This window comes from Staurois parvus, unplaced genomic scaffold, assembly GCF_062004578.1.
Source record: "Staurois parvus isolate SC_StPar_1 unplaced genomic scaffold, SC_StPar_1.0 ptg000531l, whole genome shotgun sequence".
Taxonomy (NCBI): domain Eukaryota; kingdom Metazoa; phylum Chordata; class Amphibia; order Anura; family Ranidae; genus Staurois; species Staurois parvus.
In genome coordinates, this window is record NW_028318327.1 from 46,616 (window position 1) to 68,790 (window position 22,175).

Sequence of the window (22,175 nt, forward strand, 5' to 3'; positions counted from 1 at the left end):
GTACATTCAAATTTATTGGTGAATATTTTGACCATTGGTTACCACATCTCTATATAAATTCTATACTATAAAACATCCTGTAGTTGGATGAGGGATTTTTTTTAGGTGCCGAAAACACATGGCACACAAATTGTTACATAAAATACATTGTGATCTTTAATGCATTGCATATGCACAAAAATGTAAAATGTATTCATATTAACTATTAACCCTTTCACTGCCAGGGTCGTTTCTGCATGATTTGCACACGTGTATAAAAAATCACTTTAGGCCTGAAGATTATACAAAACCTCCAAACATTATATATTTTCTGAAAGCAGACGCCCTAAAAAATAAAATAGTGGTAGTTCCAATTTTTTATGTCACACGATATTACCGCAAAAGTCTAGGAAATGCAAAATGTCAGTAAAAAACACACTAAAGTGCATTTTAGGGCAAACAAATGCATTACATTACCCACATTTTTGGTACAATATAAAATACAAGGTTGTGCTGAGTAAATGGATACCCAACATGTCAAACCTTAAATTTGTGTGCACTTATGAAATGGCGGCAAATTTCAGTACCCTATAATGTCTATAGGCAATGCTTCAAAAGCCGCTATAGGTCATTGGTTTTGTGTTACGGAGAAGATCTTGTGCTAGAATTATTGCTCTCACTCCAATGTGCACGGTGACATGTGCATTGCAATAAACATGTGTATCGCAATCAATACCTTGACCTGTGCATTTACATTCGTATGTGCATATACGTGGGGGTGGGAGGCCTCAAAATGCTTTTGGAGGGGGTGTTATGTGCTTGGATGTAACTTTTTTTTTTGCAATAAAAAGAAACATTTTTTTTTACTTAACATTTTTTTTCATCACATAGGGGACGCAAAGTCCCCTATGTGATGATTATTTTGGTGACATGTTCTCTTTATTGAGACATGGGGGGTCCTTACTTTTCCATACTGTGTTATATATGTCGATGAAAGTTACTCTGAGATCAGCCATGGATTTTATATGGTTTTATGTATGCGATAATAAAGGTGTGTTGTTTTATGTAAAATAATATCTTTTTCATTGTGGATATTGGTACCTTTAAAGTCCCCCACACCCAAAAATTGTTTCCAAGTTGTCACTCACCTCATGTCTTCTAGTAAGTTTCAAGGATCAGAAAAATTCAAATTCACTTTTCATTCTGCAGAACCGTTTGTAAACTTTGTTTGACTTGTAGCAGATCCCTTTACCCCACCGGTGACCTGTAAATCTCCACTTTTCGTTTTTTTATTGCTCCTGGGAGGTTACTATTAGAAATTTATTGAGCACATACCCTCTACACATTCTGTCCATAAAATGTCAATAAAAAGGGCAAATAACGGCAATTGTTAATCCTCAGACAGTGCACGCTGAAACATAATGAGCTCTTGATAATATAATTTAGTGCTCTTTTCAGGCCCTTCACTCATGGAATGGAGGTACAGCTGCAGCCCAGAGTCTCCAGGAAATCATCACCTTTCTATTATGTATTTGTTTCCACATGAAACGAGAGTTTAAAAATAGACAGGTTTCCTATCCTGAAGCTGAACTGAAGTGTTAAAAAAACGACATTTATACTTTTTTTCCGCGAGGTGTTAAAACACAGAGGTCAGAGATAATTTCAACTCCACTAGGCTCAGGAACGTTGAGAAATATGATTTATCACATGAGTGTGTTATTTATATACAAAAATCTCTGTGAACGGACATAAAATGTATTGATGGTAAAGTGTTCAGTTTTTCAAAGCAAAACTTCAGTTTTAAAATGCCCCCCGCACCTCCCTGCACCATGAAGTGTGTTAATGCCATGCATTAGTATTCTGAGCCCAGACTGCAGTACTGATGCATCCACCTGGGGTGTGTCAATAGCACTACTTGTGATATTCACTTTTTTTTAAATAAAAACCCCAAATGCTTAGTGAAATAACTGTTTTGGATGCACCAAATTTCAATTTGTGAAGCACAGACATGCAAAAAAAAAAAACCACTGTTCAAAAACATATCAACTTAACAAAAGTAAACTAAAATTAACCTAAAGCTATTTACCTCCTAGATTGTAAGCGCGAAAGAGCAGGGCCCTCGAACCCCTCGTGTATTGTATTGTTTCTGTATTGTCTCATGTTCTATCCCACACTATAATGTACAGCACTGAGCAAATCTTTTGGCGCTATATAAATACTGTATAATAATAATATAATAATTTAAATTTAATTAATTAATTAACTACATTTAATTAATTTAAAATTAACTTAAAAACATAGCTTCACTTTAAAGTGGAACTAAACTGTATCTGAGCACCACAAACTGAAAACACCATTTAATTCATTTTTAATAGTCAAAGAAAATTCACCCATCATGTCTCCATGCTTTATTTTGTTGAAAAATCACTTTGAAAATACCCCTTAGCATTTCTAGCTGTGGCCATTTTGAGTAAGGGCAGAGGATTCATATAGCATTCACTTCCTGCAATCCATCTGCCCTTAGTTTATGCATGCAGGCAGGAGAATGTGCTTAGCTAAGAACACTTCCCTCCAGATGAAAGAAAAAAAAAATACCCATTTGGTATGTATGACATCATTTTGGCCTAGGCCAGAAACCAGGAAGCAAATAGTAATGAGTAATAATCATAATATCAAAGTAAATGTAAAAATGTAAAATAAAAGTTTAAAACAAGTAATTACAATATATAGTACCTTCTTATCTATTTACTAATGCTAGTAGCATAAGGATTAAAATATTTATTACAGTATTGAATGAGAGAGGTTTTTTACTTTAACTTCGTTAACATGATAAAGTCAATAAGCTATTAAACACCCTTTCTTTTTAAAGTCACTAGTCAGCACTTTGCATGGCTGTTTTCTCTCACATCCAGTATTCATTGACTATTGTTAACCAATTGGAGTGGTACCTGATCATGCGATCCATTTGCCAGCTATGACATAAGGATCACATGCAGGCTAGTGGCTTCACTGACAAAGTACATTATATTACCTAAAGTATTGGAACGGCTGCCTTTACACGCACATGAATTTTCTTTCTTCCCAGTCTTAGTCCATAGGGTTAAATATTGAGTTGGCCCACCCTGTGCAACTATAACAGCTTCAACTCTTCTGGGAAGGCCATCCACAAGGTTTAGGAGTGTGTCTATGGGAATGTTTGACCATTCTTCCAGAAATACATTTGTGAGGTCAGGCACTGATGTCAGATGAGAAGGCTTGGCTCGCAGTCTCTGCTCTAATTCACCCCAAAGGTTTTCTGTTGGCTTGAGGTCAGGACTCTGTGCAGGCCAGTCAAGTTCCTCCACCCCAAATGCAATCATGTTGGAACAAGAAGGGGCCATCCCCAAACTGTTCCCACAAAGTTGGGAGCATGAAATTGTCCAAAATGTCTTGGTATGCTGATACCTTAAGAGTTCCCTTCACTGGAACTATGGGGCCAAGCCCAAAGACTGAAAAACAACCCCACACCATAATCCCCTTCCACCAAACTCTACACTAAGCCTAATGCAGTCAGGCAAGTACTGTTCTCCTGGCAACTGCCAAATCCAAGCATGTCCATTGGATTGCCAGACAGAGAAATGTGATTCTTCACTCCAGAGAACACGTCTCCACTGCTCTAGAGTCCAGTGACGGCGTGTTTTACACCATTGCATCCGACGCTTTGTATTGCACTTGGTGATGTAAGGCTTGAATGCAGCTGCTTGGCCATGGAAGCCCATTCCATGAAGCTCTCTACACACTGTTGTTGTGCTAATCTGAAGGCCACATGAAGTTTGGAGGTCTTTAGCTACTGATTCTGTAGACAGTTTGCAACTTCTGCACACTGTGCCCCTCAGAATGCGCTGACCCCACTCTGTCATTTTATGTGGCCTTCAACTTCGTGGCTGAGTTGCTGTTGTTCCCAGTTGCTTCCACTTTGTTATAATACCACTAAGAGTTGACTGTGGAATATTTAGTAGCAAGGAACTTTCACAGATGGACTTATTGCACAGGTGGCAACCTATCACGTTACCACGCTTGAATTCACTGATCTCCTGAGAGCGATCCATTCTTTCACAAATGTTTGTAGAAGCAGTCTGCATGCCTAGGTGCTTGATTTTATACACCTGTGGCCATGGAGGTGATTGGAACACCTGAATCTAATGATTTGGAGGGATGTCCCAAAACTTTTGGCAATATAGTGTAATTCTGCAGATGCCACTGTAGTCAGAAAATGGCAGTGTTTAATATTGTTATTGTCAAATATAACTACAGTGTTAGGAGGATGCTAAGTTACTGGATTTTCTTAAATGTGTTCTCTCTAGATGTATTATTGTAATTGAATTAATGGAACATGTAGCTAGAAGTTTTAAACTGGAAGTGTATCTTTTTCTTTGTTCTTTTCTTTGTTTATATATACTGCCTGCATTGCTCAAAACCAATAAAAAATAATTGAAAATTGTGAATCAAGAAAAGAAAAATAATTAAAAAATTAAACCCAAACATTTTGACAAGTGTCAATCTATAATAGAAAAGAGAGAGAAATAAAAAGTCTTATATAACCTTAAAAAACAAAATATATTTTTATCGGTATACAAATTAGATATATGGTTATTCTATGGTCATGAAAGGGTTAAGCCTTTTTTATGTTTTCTGTTATGAGAAACTGGTAAGGAACTGTTATGGTTGTGAACTTCTATAAAACATTTGCACCAATATTGGATATTGTAGGTATATTATAGGGAATTTTCATTTTCATTTTTTTTTACATTTCATTTCTAGGTAATATTAAAGTAATAAGAGAACATTCCAAACAAACACAAATTGTATTTTCCTTGAGTAAAACAAATATATTTTGCTACAGTAGATATTTCACATACTTCATGTCACATTCATAGACCTGTGACTGGAATTTCTTTATGGAGAAGCACAAAGAAGTAGGGAACCAGAAGGATACAGCTCACAACTGAGCCCTGGCTGACAGTACAACCTGGGATGGGAACATTTCCTTGCCTGGGATACAGACAGTTGTAAAGACTCAGTATTGGGTTAAACTCTACCCAGGCAGCCCTCCTGTGCAGGCCGGGTCCCCTTCCTAGCCCAGTGTATATGCCAGAGTGTCTATGCTTCACCAAGGTATCTATGTCTGGATTATCTCCCCTAACATGACATGGATTCTGCTGCTGCTTTTGGGACCTAAAAGGTACAGCTCATCATATCATAGGATTTGCTGTGCACTGGGCTGTATATACTTTGGATCCTTACACTCAGTAAAATACATTCACCTGGCCCCTGCGCTCTATGCATTACACACACACCTGACCCCTGCGCTCTATGCATTACACACACACCTGGCCCCTGCGCTCTATGCATTACACACACACCTGACCCCTGCGCTCTATGCATTACACACACACCTGACCCCTGCACTCTATGCATTACACACACACCTGACCCCTGCGCTCTATGCATTACACACACACCTGACCCCTGCACTCTATGCATTACACACACACCTGACCTCTGCACTCTGCCAGTTACATGAACTCTAGTAGTAACCCAAACCTTCACATTAACACTATGCTGTAGCCCTAACCTTCATGCTAACTCTCCCCATTACTTCAACCTCAACACTAACCTATCCCTCAGTAAACTTAAGCTCTTGTTTGTAGTGATGGATGAACATGTGTGGGTTTTGATTTCCGGGGCGCATTCATCAAATGCACCCAAAAGTTTGCAAAAAGATCACAAATCACAAATAGTAATGCAAACCGAAATGAAGTCAATGCAACCAATTGCACCCTTTACTCATAGCACAGTAGACATTGCAGTGTGAAGATCTCTGGTATCTTTTGGCACAGTTAAGCAGCCCATAGATTAGTCTTTTTTTTTATTCAACCAAAGGGCTAAAGGCAAAGAACTGACTTGAGTGTGTGGATGGGGAAATCCTCCCCACTGAGGTATTGTATTCTGACAGCAGACATACTTCCCTGCTTTCAGAATATACTGACAGTACTGATTGAGTGGGGGCGATCGTCTTCTGTACATCCAACCTAGCCATACAATGAAATCCAGCCAGTCCCTGCTGTAGACTTTATTGTAAAGGATCCCGGCGTAGAGTCGGACCATGCCTCTCACTAAATGTGACAGTTTCAGGGTTGTTAGTCATTGGTTGTTAGTCTCTAGCAACCAATGATGCATCCCTGGTCAAATTCAGCAGCCAACGGAGAGATTCCTATGCTTACATCTGAAAGTAACAAAGCTGTGGGGATGCTGATGTCATTGACCAAGTATGGCAATAGCCACATTTGCTCAATTATGTCAGCCAGCTTCCCTGGCCCTTTCTTTTACATTCAGGACTTGGCTGAGGAATCTCCTGACTAGAAGCTGAATAGGGTCAGGGATGCATCATTGGTTGCTAGGATGCCTGCAGTTGTCACCACCCTAGCAACCAATGATCCCTGAGTGGGGGGCTGTCACATTTAGTTGTGGTAGTAATACTTCCACTAAATGGATGACTTTTCAGCAGCTGGAGGTTTGGTTTGGCTCTTCTCTGGGATCCTTTCCAACAAAGTCTAACTGCCTCAAAAGATACCAGCACTGAGGTAATGACACTGCAATATTCAGCTTTGCCATAAAGCAGTAGTCCCCAAACTGGGGCCAGATGCGGCCCTTTGCTTACCTTTATCCGGCCCTTGGGACACTTCTTCTTCCAGCTGACACCAATGATGAAGCACCATTCCTCCTACTGACACTCTCAATAGTGCATTATTCCTCCCATGTATACCAACAACGAGGCACTATTCCTTCCACTAAACGCAATGATGGGGCATTATTAATTCCACTCATACCAGTAATGAAATGAGGCAATATTGCTCTTACTAAAACCAATATTGGGGCATTGTTTTATCCCAGCCAGGGTATTTTCTACTCCCACTGGCCACAGTCGGAAACCCCTGCCATAAAGTATTTAAAGTGCCATGACTCAGATCCTAGTATACATGTATTAATTTTATGTATATCAAAAAACATGGAAGTACAGTTTCTAAATAATTTCACTAATATTTAGTTTCAATTTTCAGTCTTCGCCCTCATATCAGGTGTCCCCAACAGATTCTCTCTTGACAACAGGTGTCTGTATCAGTGTGCTCCCTTACATCACGTGTTCCCATCAAACAGCCCCCTTATATCAGGTGTCCCTATTAGAGAGTTCATTTACACCAGGTGTCTCCATCAATGTTCCCTCTATATCAGGTGTCCCAATCAGAGTGCCTCCATATCTTTTAGTGCCAGACAGGCAAAGGGCAGGAGCTGGGGGTTGGAGCAGGCTGCAGGTCTGGGCCATGGAAGTTCTGCTTATGTCCCCCTGTGAAGCTGGGGGTGGAGTGTCATTTGTTGACTGACCAGTGCCTCAGGAATACGTTAACTGTCAAGGGACCCCTTGATAACGTGCCATTGGACGAAATGCATGAGGGTGGAGTTTCTGGTGTTGACATCATGCTACTGCACGATCCCTGGTTTGGCAGTGACTTTCTATGTGAGTGAATTTGTTTGATCCCAATGAAGATTTTTTTTAACGAAATTTGAATTACATTATTACACTATTGGAGATTATCCCTGGCTCCTGGAGAGGTTTATTTATCTCAGCGTAATTCCATCTGGAGGTACCATTGAACGCAAGTTATTGGGAAGCCTAGTACACACTTTGGGAAGTTTAGACATTTTTTTGAGTCACAGGTGCATATGCTGTTGTACAGGCAGACATCCATTCTGGTGAGTGTTGACTTCACAGGTAGATGGTTGATGGTTCCTGAACACTTAAAGAAGAGTGATTTCACATTTAGAAGGTGGCAGATGTTTTTTTGTTTTCAGTTTTCATTTACTGAGAACACTATTTCACTGGGACATTTTATTGTTTTTATGAACTGATTTATTTTGTATACTGATTAATAGATTTATATAATTTGCATTTTTATTTTAATAGAGTTGCTATACATTTTTGTTTTATATGTTGATTTAGGTTTGTTATACTGCCTTTATGTGAAAGCTGCTGCATACTCTTTTTGTTTTCCATAGCGTGGATTTTATTTATAAAATGTCATGAGTGAGTACTCTCCTGCCAATCACTTCCTCAGGTTCTTACTGGATTTTCTGACCCACTTGTATCAAAATGGGTCTAGTAAAGCTTCACAACACCCCCATCTCTGTGTCCTCTGTTCTTTCCAATAGTGCTTTCACTTCAGTGTTTCCACATCTTCCACAGAAATCTCATCTCATCCCCTGTACATCCCCTCAAAATAAAAAAAAACTCATATAGTGCAGTAACTTTTATAACCATAAAAATTAACATTTTGTGCTCACTTGTGTGTGTGACAATCATGCGTAAAAATCACCAGTCATACATGACTTCTCATTCCTCCTGCTTATCTTCTTACCAAACATCCACTTTAGAAGGTTTATCAATTCACTCCAAATCCACGTTCTCCTCCCCAGAATCCTCCTCTTCTCAGTATCACTCAAAAAGAAAATAGCTAGAATAGTGTAGTATCACCATAACTAATGTACACTAAATAAATTGTACTCACAGTAAACTGTGCTCCATATAGTGCATGCATTAAACATGTCACCATATACCACGCCCCATGTACACAAAACACCTTGCCCAAGTCAGCCCCTAAAGCCTAGTACACACAATCAGAAAATGTATGAAAAAACCAGATTGCTTAATTAGGACAGGATACATTACATCACTTTCAAATTTTTATTCTGTCGTACGAGAATTTTCCAAAGTTTAGTAACATTTTCACTTTTGATGAGACTAGCATGCAAAAAAAATGGCCGATTCTTCATCCGACGTATCTCAATGTCAGGGGCGGACTGACCATTTGGAAACTCGGGTCAGTAGGGGGCCCTATGAGATGCCTCTGGTACCTTTTTCATAGGCTTTTTTGAGTTTGGGCAAGGACGCAGGGGCCCCATGATCCCCTATTGCCCGGGGGCCCCATGAGTTGTCAGTCCGCCCCTGCTCATCGTGCGTACAGCCCTTTAGGCACAGGGTTGGGTGATATCATACCTGATACTTCTCTTAGATGTCACTCTTCTTTAGCCCCTTGACGCTGACATAACACAAATATGCGGCCTCACAGAACTGAGCTTTTTTCCGTGGGGCCGCATATTTGCGTACCTGTCTTTGTGCTGGGAGCGAGCCGCACTGCGAGCTCCCAGCACAAAGACCAGGGTGTCACTGACAGCCCTGGGTCCCGTTCTAACGACTGGGACCCGGGACTCCCGAGTCCGGGTCACATGATCGCTGTGATAGCCTCTGATTGGCTATCATAAAGATCAGTCACTGTACACCCCGGCCCCCTTGTTTTTTTTCTCTCTCTCTATGAATGGAGGAGATACTCCTGGCATAGAGGGGAAAAAAATGTTTGTTTAAAAAAAAAAAGATAAATAAATATTAAAAAAAAAAAAAGAAAAAATACCCAGATCAAGGTTGGATCTAGTTCAGTGCCAGGGTAGGTGTTTGGGTCAAGGTCAGGGTCAAAGGTCAAGGTCAAAAGGTCAGGGTCAAAGGACAGGATTTTTTAAATTTTAAATTGGTATTAGTGTCAGTTAGTGTCAGTGTGTGTTAGGTAAACGAAAAACAAAATGCGCACTATTACTTCTGGGCTGTACTATGGTACAAACAACAAATAACATACACATATATGGTATGGCTGCGACAGTCAAGAGCTGGCAAAATTTATTTTGGGTTGTTCTTTGGTAGTAGGTTATGGTAGTAACAAGAAACACACAGCTAAATTAAAAAATACTATTTTGGGCCAGTTTTCCTTTGATAATAAAAAAAACTCAGAAGATATCAGTTACCATTTACCACAAAATGAAAGCTTGGTTTGTCCTGAAAAAAAACAAAGTATAATTCACCTGGATGTACAAAGTAGTTGTGATGATATGAGTCTGCATGTTCTCCCTGTGCCTACATGGGTTTCCCCTGGGTACTCCGGTTTCCTCCCACACTCCAAAGACATGCTGGCAGGTGAATTGGATCCTGTATAAATTGTCCCTAGTATGTGTATGTATGAATGTGAGTTAGGGACCTTAGATTGTACACCCCTTGAGGGTTAGGGACTGATGAGAATGTACAATATATATGTAAAGCGCTGCGTAAATTGATGGCGCTATATAAGTACCTGAAATAAATAAATAATAATAAATATGTACGGTTTTACTAACACATGTCAACATTGCAAAATTGTGCTTAGGCATTAAGATTTGTTTTACCCTTAGGCGTGAAGGGGTTAGAGCATATCAACAGGAAACAGCGCGATGTGATGTGATGTAGACAATGCGCTTAATTTACTGATAAAGTTGAAAGTCTTCACTAACAAAATTGTGTAAATAGTTGCTTCATTTATCCAATAATGCAAAAAGCTAATTCTCATTCACTTTGCATACTCAACCATGCGGATGTTTTTCACAATAGTGGATGACTGAAGTGAATTTTTCTTAGTGAACATTCTAAACTAAGTGTATCAGCCATGTGCCTTGAATGAAGAGCCTTAGGCGGTCTTTTAAAGAGATTGTAACATAAGGACAGCAGAGCGAAGCTGGAACGTACATTCTGGGAACCGGCACATTTCCAGTCATACGGCTAATGCTTTACACACTGGTAGTGCTTTGGAATGAGTGTCTATTACTTAATGGGGATAAATAACAGACAGAGAAGTTGAACTTGAATTTTTGGCTGGGTTCTTGTTCTAGCAGAGCTGGTAATATGCCGTGGAGACAGGTTAAATGTTTTTGTGGTCCACTCAATTTAAAGCTAAAACAGCTAAGCGGTATCTGTTACCACTATTGTCTTTCCTGCAGTAAATGTTGACGAGAGTTGGTTATGTTTTATAGAGATTTTCAGCGGTGTTTTATTGCCAGAGTTATGAGTGTTTTTTCCAGAGTTTTGTTATAAAAAGGTTTATTATTATTTTTAAATTAAGTTTGTGAAACCAGTGCATAATATTCATTTTAACAAACCAACGAATATTTCTGCAGATACATACATAAAGCCAGGTAATGATCTTTTCACCAATCCAAAATAAGATCTGATGCAAGTTCATGTGGTACTGGTAACAGACATAGGTGGCACATGGCTGTTGTAGCACAACCTCAACCTAAACATTTCTAATATAGTTTTAGACAAAGTAGATCACAGATTCCTTTCGCTGTGACACCAACAGCAGTAATCTGCCTGTTCCTAGCTATGTTGTTTACAGAGCTCAATAACTTAAGGTAAATTTAAAGCTGAACTTCAGGAAAAATATAAACAACCTAATTAAAAGCAACCTCAAACCAAGGACCTAGTATAGAAAAAAATCAAACTAATAATTTAACCAAAAGGAAATACATAGGAAGTTATAAGAAAAATATAATGTTATCCTTGTAGTGGGGTTCCCCCATCTGCACTGTAAGGGTTGAATCTTAAGTTATTCTTTAATTTAACCACTTCAATCCTGAGCATTTTACCCTTCCTGCCCAGGCTAATTTTCAGCTTTCAGTCACACTTTAAATATCAATTGCGCGGTCATGCAACTGTTAGGGATCTGGGTGTGACCAGAAATGTGTGGACTGACACAGGGAAGTAGCAGGCTTCAGGAACACAGGCGTAGGCAGGGCTGGAGAGGTGGAATGGTCAGGCGGGCCGTAAGGTACTATCAGGCACTGCCCGGCGGGATCTCTAGTGACCCACAGAACAGGATTCCCCAGGGCGCGGAGTCTAAGCCCCATTCTGCCTTTTCACCAGAGCCCCTGATGGTGGGGATGGACTTTGCGCAGGACTGAGACCAGGTCGCGGCCCCTGAGTGCACCCAACTGTGGTAGAGGGGTCCGCCGAGGGTATGTACCGGGGGAAAGCCTGATGTGAAAGGGCTGGCAGGTTTGGACAGTAGTGACTGGATCCGTGCGGGATGGATGGATTGTCTGGGTAGCGTCAGGCGTAGTCAGGCAGGCCAGGTCAGTAACGTGCGGGCAGTGAGGTACCGGAGGAGTAGGCAGAGAATAGTCAGGGTCACAAACCGGGTTCAGTAACGCACGGGCAGCACGGTACAGAGGATCAGGCAGAAGGATGGTCAGGCAAGCCAGGGGTTCAACAGGAGACGGTCAGCAGAGGTCAGGATCAAAGCAGGGTCAGCAACTAGGCAGATAGGCAGGAACACAGGATACCAGGTACAGGGGCTCATGGGAAACATACACCAAGGCCCTGATCACAGGCCTGGTCCTGCTTAAATACACCTCCTGCAATCAGCTTCAGCTGATGGCTGACTGCAGGAGTGAGCTTCTGGTTGCTGAGAGCACCCGCTGGTCAGCCCTGGTACTGCAGCCCACACGGCAGGTGAGTCTCACCACCAGTGCTGAGTCCATTCCTGACAGCAACACTGTACCCAATCTAAATGCTTATCAATTTTTTCACACAAATAGAGCTTTCTTTTGGTAGTATTTAATCACCACTGGGTTTTTTTATTTTTTGCTAAATAAAGGAAAAAGAGACCAAAAGTTTTAAAAAAAAGGAAATTTTCTTCATTTCTGTTATAAAATGTTTCAAATAAATAATTGTTCTTCATAAATTTAGGCCAAAGTGCATTCTGTTACAGTTCTTTGGTGAAAATAACCCCAATCAGTGTTTATTATTTAGTCTGTAGGAAAGATATAGAGTTCACAAACTATGGTATATATCTGAAAATCAATCAATTCTGATGTACTGACGGCCGATCTCATTTCTTGAGGCCCAAAAATGTCAGGACAGTACAGATATCCCCCAAATGACCATTTTTTTTGAGAGCAGACAGTCAAAGGTATTTAGTAAGAGGCATGGTGCGGTTTTTGAAGTTGTAATTTCTTGTCACAATTTTTTGGGAATTGTTTTTTTCTTACTCACTGTGAATAGAGAAATATAATGTTACCATAGTAATTACCATAGTATTTTTTTTACACAATATGAGTGCTTATAGAAGTAAGTTTTACTGCTATAAGCAAGCATTTTACTGAATTAAATCAATTCATTCAGTGTTTTTTGTTGTGATAACCTGTGATTAGCTATTCACATGGTACAGATGGACTGTGATTGGCTCTGTATGTACCATGTGATCACTGTGACCAATCACAACTAGCAACACAATTGTACACAATGAAAGGCATGAATCAAAGCCATTCATTGTTTAAAATTGTCATGTGATCTGTAGTGATTGGTCACGAGGACCACATAGTACCCGCAGTGGGACGGTAGACTGATCAGTCATTGGCTGTGTACGGTGCATTGTGCCAGCACACAAGAGGCTAATTTCAGGAGGACAGCATATGACGTCCAACCCGAATGACACAAGTCCGGTCTGGCCATCAATTTGCTATAGGCTGAGCGGGAAGTGGTTAAATCAGCAAAAGGGACATGTCAATCATCAAAAATGCTGATTATGTTCGCCCTTTCCACACCCTGCTCCATTTATAAAAGCTGTACTATTGCACAATGAAATGAAGGAGGCAGACCTCATCTGCTCGTCCTTCATTCATAGATTGCTTTTCATTGCAGGAAGTGATAGATGGTACGGCATTTATGAATGGAGCAGGGGAGTGAAAAGGATGGGGAAATGGATAGGATCAGTGGTTCATATTAACCCCCCCCCCCCCCCACCGTAGTACTGAAAGATCACAGCTGCAGAGGTATGGGGAAGGGTTGGACAGAGAAATTAACATTTCAACAAGCATAGCAGCCACCAGCACAAGGAGACATGTCTCATACAATGTAAGTACATCCCTTGTGCTGATTTGATGGGGCTTAGTCATAGAGAAATATATGCAGCATGGTGCAGTTAACAGGAAGCATGCTTTCTGATGTTTGTGAATTTTTAGATTGTAGGTTCTAATGGGCAGGACCCTCTGGTTCCTCTTGTATTAAATCAGTAGTGACACAAAGCAGAAGCTGTTTGTGAAACACATAACTAAAGCTTAACTCTAGGGAGATGCAAAAGGCACAAATGAATGTATCTCTCTATTCAGTTTTACATCAATAAATGTATTTTTTTTTATTACAAGCAGTGTTAGTACACAAATTTGACTTGGTATCAGCCTTTTGCATTCTCTTGTACAACAGAGTTCAGAAGAAGAAGCAGTATAGGAAGCCAATCAGTTGTGCTAACAAGGAACATACTGATAGTTGAAGAGAGCAAAGTGATGAGATCTTCAGTCTCCGGCTTCTACTTTTTGTATTCAGTCACAGGCTACGGTGGGGGGGGGGAGGGGGGGACAATCCCTGTAAGTATTACTTAATGCATATCTAAACCCAAAACAAACATTTAATATGTCCCATCCTACCAATCCTTAGTCTCAGTTCCCACTACTGCGACCTGCAAGTCGCATGATTTACAGTGCAACTTTGCCAGGTGACTTAAGTACTACTTTGAAGCAACTCTAAAGCAACTTTGTGTACTAGCCTTCTGTTAGCAGAATTGATGTTTCCAGGTGCTGGGGAATTATGGGACTAGGGACATCTGAGGCTGAAATCATCCTTAATAAGAGACAATGATACCCTCTAGATAGTGAGATTTTTTTAAATTCAACAATGTATCCACAGAGTCAGGGCAGCACAGTGGCTAAATGTTTAGCACTTCCGCCTGGTAGTACTAGGGCCGTGGGTTTGAATCCCAGCCATGGCACCACCTGCTTGGAGTTTGCATGTTCTCCCTGTGCCTGCGTGGGTTTCCTCCAGGTACTCTGGTTTCCTTCCACACTCCAAAGACATGCTGGGAGGTTAATTGGATCCTGTCTAAATTGGCCCTAATATTTGTATGAATGTAAGTTAGGGACCTTAGGTTGTACACCCCTTGAGGGTTAGGGACTGATGTGAATGTACAATATATATGTAAAGCACTGTGCAAAATTGATGGTGCTATATAAGTACCTGTAATAAATAAATAGTCACATTGAGCCCTGATTCACACTGATGCAGTGCAGAAATTGCAGTGTTTTCAGTGCAAATTCTGCACTGCATCACAATCGCACCCCGTTAATACGAACCACTGCGGGTGTGTATATTAAGTTAAGAACACCCTGAAAGCAGTCCGCAAAATGCAGTGTGATGTGCAGAATCGGATTGCATAGGTGTGAGTACCTATGCGATCCGATTCTAGTGCGAACCAAAAAAAGGGTCCTGCACATTTTGGGTGCGGTGCGATTAGAGCCATACAAAATGTATGGCTCCAATGGCACCGCACACAAATCGCATGTGATTTGCACAGGAATGCGGTGCGGTTCCTGTGCGAATCACATGCGATATACCGCAGCGCATACATGTGAACCAGGGCTTAATGTATAAAACATTCTTTAGTTTATTAGTAAAGGTATAAAATACATATCTATACAATAAAATATATACAAGTACACTGGTTTCTATAGAACCTTGGTTTGTACCTCTATATTTTGGTGCCTTGTATGGATTAATGTTGGACGGCTTCAATATATATTGCTTTTTTCTTTGTTTTACTTGTAGACTGTTTTTTGGAATCATATCCAGGAAGGGCTTTTATTATGTGATACCAGTCCCAGTATCTGATCCGTTAGCCACTATCTTCATCAATCCATCATGATCCATGTATTGAATACTTTGGATTTAATAAGTTGTCCCCATATGGCGATTTTACTTCTTTTGAATATCCTAGTTTGCTGTGAAGATGTTCTGCCATGATGTCTGATAATATTTCTACTGAAATGGGTATTCCTCTTTTTTTGTCTAACAGTATCCCTAAGGCCTGGTTCACACCCATGCATTTTTTAGTGTTTTTTGCAGAAACCTACTACAGTCCTATGGGATACGTTCACATCTATGCTTTTTTGAGTTGCTGTGTCTTTGGAAAGGGTCAGGGACTTTTTTAGACGTAAAAAGCAGCATTTTTGCTACAATAGAGTTCAATGGAGAAGCTGCTAACACGCATGTAGTGTGTTTTTGTTGCATTTTTTCCACTGTTTGCATTTTTATTCTACCCAGCAACAAAAATAATTTCCAGAAAAAAAGCTGAAAAAAATGTAAAACGCTGCAAAATGTGGCAAAAAAATGCACTGCAAAAAGCACTGGAAAACGGAAAAAAGCACGATGCATTGGTGTGAACCAGGTTTAAGTCTTCTTTTAGTTACCGCCCCTCCTATTTTTTGGCAGTCGCAGTGGTGTGGGCATTCTGGTCTCGATGGTGGCCCACTCCAGTGACCCCCTATGCTGGCTGTACAATTTATATTACTGTTTTTATCTTTGGCGACTTTATGTACTTGCTTCAAACATCAATCTAGATTAGTCATACTATATTTAACAGCAAAGTGTCATTTTGTCCTTACTTTTATTGTTTGTTGATAATTATTATTTCATATTACAGAGGTGATTGTACTGCCATATTACATATTGTCATATTACAGAAAAATACTTTGATCTTGAATGCACTCACCCCTGAAGAAGAGATTTGTATATCTCAAAACGCATTGGCTGTTGCTATGAAACATATGTTATTGGTTCCAGTATTATATACAAGCATTCATAACTGTTTTTTATTACCAGGTGCTGGGGGTGCATTGGTACATAAGGTGTCAACCCATTTCCATTATAATGCAAGCACATTTATTTCAGGTACTTATATAGTGCCATCAATTTATGTAGCGCTTTACATATATATTGTACATTCACATCAGTCCCTAACCCTCAAGGGGTGTACAATCTAAGGTCCCTAACTTACATTCTTATATATGCATACTAGGGCCAATTTACAGTTGCAAGAAAAAGTATGTGAACCCCTTGGGATCACATGGAGTTTTGCATGAATTGGGCATAAAATGTGCTCTGAACGTCATCTAAGTCACAACAATAGAAGAACACAGTCTGCTGAACATAATACTACACAAACATTAGATGTTGCCATGGTTTAATTGCACATAACATGTAAACATTCACAGTGCAGGGAGGAAAAAGTATGTGAACCTTTGGACTTAATAACTGGTTGACCCTCCTTTGGCAGCAATAACCTCAACCAAACGTTTCCTGTAGTTGCAGATCAGACCTGCGCAACGATCTGGAGTAATTTTGGACCACTCCTCTTCACAAAACTGTTTCAGTGTAGCAATATTCTTGGGATGTCTGGTGTGAATCGCTCTCTTAAGGTCATGCCACAGCATTTCAATCGGGTTGAGGTCAGGACTCTGACTGGGCCAATCCAGAATGCGTATTCTGTGCTGTTGCAGCCATTGTTTTGTTGAATTACTTGTATGCTTTGGGTCATTGTCCTGTTGCATCACCCATCCTCTGCGGAGCTTCAGTTGGCGGACAGATGGTTGTACGTTTTCCTGCAAAATGTCTTGATAAACTCTGGAATTCATTTTCCCATCAATGACAACAATCCGTCCAGGCCCTGAGGCAGCAAAGCAGCCCCAAACCATGATGCTCCCTCCGCCATGTTTTACAGTGGGGATGAGGTTTTGATGTTGGTGTGCTGTGCCTTTTTTTCTCCACACATAGTGTTGTGTGTTCTTCCCAAACAACTCAATCTTGGTTTCATCTGTCCACAGTATATTTTGCCACTAGTGCTGTGGAACATCCAGGTGCTCTTTTGCAAACTTCAAACATGCTGCAATATTCTTTTTGGACAGCAATGGCTTCCTCCGTGGTGTCCTCCCATGTACTCCATTCTTGTTTAATGTTTTCCTTATTGTAGATGTATCAACAAAAATGTTAGCATGTGCCAGAGATTTCTGTAGGTCTTTAGCTGAGACTCTGGGATTCTTCCTTACCTCATGCAGCATTCTGCGCTGTGCTCTTGCAGTCATTTGTACAGGACGACTATGCCTAGGGAGAGTAGCAACAGTGCTAAACTTTCTCCATTTGTAGGTAGTCTGTCTTACCGTGGACACATGAACATCAAGGCTTTTGGAGATACTTTTGTAACCCTTTCCAGCTTCATGCAAATCAACAATTCTTGATCGTAGGTCTTCTGAGAGCTCTTTTCTGCGAGGCATGGTTCACATCAGGCAGTGCTTCTTGAAACCAGTAAACCCAAAACAGGTGTGTGTTTTTTAAGGGCAGGACAGCTGTCAGCAACACATCCAATATCATCACACTGATTGGAGTCAAGGTTGGCTCACTCCTGGCTCCAATTAGTTCTGGGAGAAATCATTGAGCTAGGGCCTCACATACTTTTTCCTGCCTGCACTGTGAATGTTTACATGTTATGTGCAATTAAACCATGGCAACATCTAATGTTTGTGTAGTATTATGTTCAGCAGACTGTGTTCTTCTATTGTTGTGACTTAGATGACGTTCAGAGCACATTTTATGCCCAATTCATGCAAAACTCCACGTAATCCCAAGGGGTTCACATACTTTTTCTTGCAACTGTAGACAGGATCCAATTAACCTACCAGCATGTCTTTGGAGTGTGGGAGGAGGCTGGGGTACTCTGAAGAAGCCCACACTGGCACAGGGAGAGCATGCAAACTCCAGGCAGGGGGTGCCATGGTTGGGATTTGAATCAATGAAGTGCTAACCATTTAGCCACTGTGCTGCCCTGTTTTGTGCGTTCCCTTCTGCATGCAGACACATAGCTTGGTCTTGTTGCCTGCTAATCATGCATGTTTCATGTTACGTGAAAGTATTGGTATGGTTTCAAGTATTGGAATGAAAGAACTTTCTTGATAGTGAACATTCTTTTCCTTCTGGTTCATACTTTCCTAGCTCACACGCATTTCATTTTTATTTAATTTTTTTGTATGATTCCCCCAACAACAATTAGAATTTTTTGTTTTTTAAATCCAGCTTGTTTGAGCATGCACTTCAGGTTGTTGAACAAAAATCGTGTGATGCTGCTGGGATACTAATGATGCAAAAACTAAAAGACATGCCTATCAACAAGAATTTATGTTCAGTTTTCTACTCGTCTATGGCCTGCTTGACTGTTAATATTGCTGGGCAGCTTGTTCTGTTAAACAAAGTTAAAAAAATAACAGACTTATTGGCGAGATCACCAGGTGAAAATACCATTGCCGCCACCCCATCTAAGAATTGGAAAGTTGCAATATAACACATTTTTGTTTTTGAGTTTAAGGCAAGGCTATGCAGTGTAGCGGAGCAGTGCAAATCTCAGGGTATATAGAAATCCAAATCCTTTGGCAGGTAAACTATCTCCCACGTTGGTATTTCAGTGTATTTATCTGTTTGCCTGGAGTTCAGAATTAAACTGATATTGTTTTATACTAATAACTGCTCTATGATACCACAAACATACAAAACAGCAATATGGACATGCAAAGTAACAACTATTAGCATGCAAAGTACAGGAAGGCATTAAAGACTTTGAATTGAACAGCAAATAGGAAGTTGCTTTTTAACAGCTTCACTAATTATGAGGCCAAACATTGCTTCCTTGCCAAAATACAATTTACACTTTCATAACCTCAACACCGGAATGGCATCTTTCTTTGTTTTACCCGCTTATGTAGAATGTAGTGTATAGAGATCATTGAACCAATTTTCCTCTCTGTTTCTGACAGTACATGTGTTCTATATGATGGTGCTAGGGATGCTAAAGTGCAAAGGCTGGAGAGAGTTATGGGAGACTCCATTGCTGACTTAAAGTGGAACTCCGCCCAAATGGGAAAGTTCTGTTTTAACCACTTCCAGTCCGGACACTTTTACCCCCTTCCTGTCCAGACCAATTTTCAGCTTTCAGTGCTATCACACTTTGAATGACAATTGCACGGTCATGCAACACTGTACCCATATGCATTTTTTAGCATTTTTTTGAAACAGATAAAGCTTTATTTTGGTGGTATTTATTCACCAGTGGGAGTTTAATTTTTTTTGCTATGTAAATAAAAAAGTCCAAACATTTAGAAAAAAAGTGTTTTTCTTATAAAATTTTGTAAATAAATAGTATTTCATCATAAATCTTGGCCATAAATCTAACCCAGATTAGTTTATAACCAAAAATTATAATTTTTAAACATTTTTTTTTAATTTTTTAACTTTTTTTATATTATTATTTATGTTTTGTTTTTTTTTTACATACTGTCACCCTAGCAGTACAGTGCCACCATGGTGACACTGTACTACTTGTGGGGGGTGATGAAGATTTTTTTTTTACACTGATTGCTTTTATACCCATAAAGGCTGTAAAAGCAATCATTTCTCCTTCTCTCCGGCTGCATTCTTGCAGCCATTGAGAACTACTGAGTGAGCTGTGATTGGTCACAGCTTGTCACATGGTACAAGGCTGTTGCGAATAGCCTTGTACTATGTGACCTCTGTGATCATTCACAGATTTCACATGTAGTAAGCAATGATATCAGAACTGACATCTTGCTTACTACTTTGCATGTGATCACTGATTGGCCAATCAGTGATCACATGATCAGGACCTCTCACGGAGGTCCCGTCCAATGATCGGTGTTCCACTGTGTCCAGAGGACACAGCGGGCACCGGATCGCGGTGCTGTGCGCTCACAGGCAGCACGCACAAGCAGGGGGCCGGGGAGGCCATTTATAAACGGCCACCCGACCCTGCACTGCCACCGTCCGGCCGTTTATATACATGGGCCGGAAGGGAGGTGGTTAAGGCCTCTTCCCCTCCTCCCCTGCTCCTCTTTGACATTTGGCTTTTTTTTTTTTCCTTTGGTGGAGAGAGGGGACCTGGTTTTGACAGTACCCAATTCCTCCCGGGTCACCAAAGCAATCTGAGTGGAAGTTCTCCCCCCCTCCCCACAGTCACTTCACAGGTCCTAGAAGACTGTGGGCCCATTCACGAAGCGCAGCGTGGCTTGCACATGTGCAGCGGGCACCTGGCTGTGAAGCCACAAGTAGTCAAAGCCGGGGACCCACAGTTAAGATTGCAGTGCCGAGGAACAAACACAGTCCCTGGGGCCCCCTCGGGTGAGTACATTGCTAGACCCTGGAAAAGGTAAGTGATTATTCAAATGCAGCAGCTACAGTTGTTGTAACTGCTGACTTTTAATTTTTAGAAAACCGACTGGAGCTCCTCTTTAAGCTGGCCATAGATGAATTGAAAATTCAGCTGGTTCAGCAGGCACTGGTCGAATTTTGATCCATATATGGCCATTCCCGCTTTTCAGAAGTCAATCTAAGGACTATGGCCTAAGGACTAAGGATGGCTACGAATAAGGTTTTTCACCGAAATGCGTAAGCTGCAGTAACTTGCACACTGTACCCTTTATGAATAAAGTACTTTTATCGGGAGAAGGAGTTGCCGACTCTTCACCTTATACTTCGATCTAAGGACTGACTTCTGTCACATGGGAATGGTGAAAAATATTAATTTGATCATCAGCTGCAGCCAATTTGCTGCAGTGCTGATCAGTGTATTCTGAGAGTGGAGGAGTCCCTGCTGTCACAATACAATGGCAAAGCATGCAAGATTCCTCCATCCACCTGGCTTGTGTAGATGGGGGAATGCATTTGTTTCTCTGTATAGCGCTCGTCCTGTACCTTTATTCTGCAATGTAGCTGAATCTCTCTCTCTTTTTCTGTCTTTATCTCTGTCCTCAATCTCTGTCTCAAAAGTGAAACATCAGGGCTATTAACAAATGTACAAAATGCAAAAAAAATAAAACTAAAATTGTAAAAATAATGAAAAAAACATAATTAGGGGCCCATACACACTGGCCACCTGAATGAGCAGTCTATTCATGTGGCTGAAGCCACCTGTTATATATTATTTATTTATTTCAGGTACTTATATAGCGCTGTCAATTTACACAGCGCTTTACATATATATTGTACATTCACATCAGTCCCCACCCCTGAGGAGTGTACAGTCTAAGGTCCCTAACTCACATTCACACATATACTAGGGACAATTTAGACAGGATCCAATTAACCTACCAGCATGTCTTTGGAGTGTGGGAGGAAACCAGAATACCCAGAGGAAACCCACACAGGCAGAACATGCAAACTCCAGGCAGGAGATGCCGTGGCTGGGATTTGAACCAACAACCCAAGTGCTGCCAGGCAGAAGTGCTAACCATTTAGCCACCATGCTGCCCATGGATGTAGCTGCTGTAAGAAATCAGCCCCAATTCCTAATCTGAGGTGTGCAGGTATGGGTGAAAGGCCCAAAATGAACAATGTTTGTGTTTAGGGCCATACACCT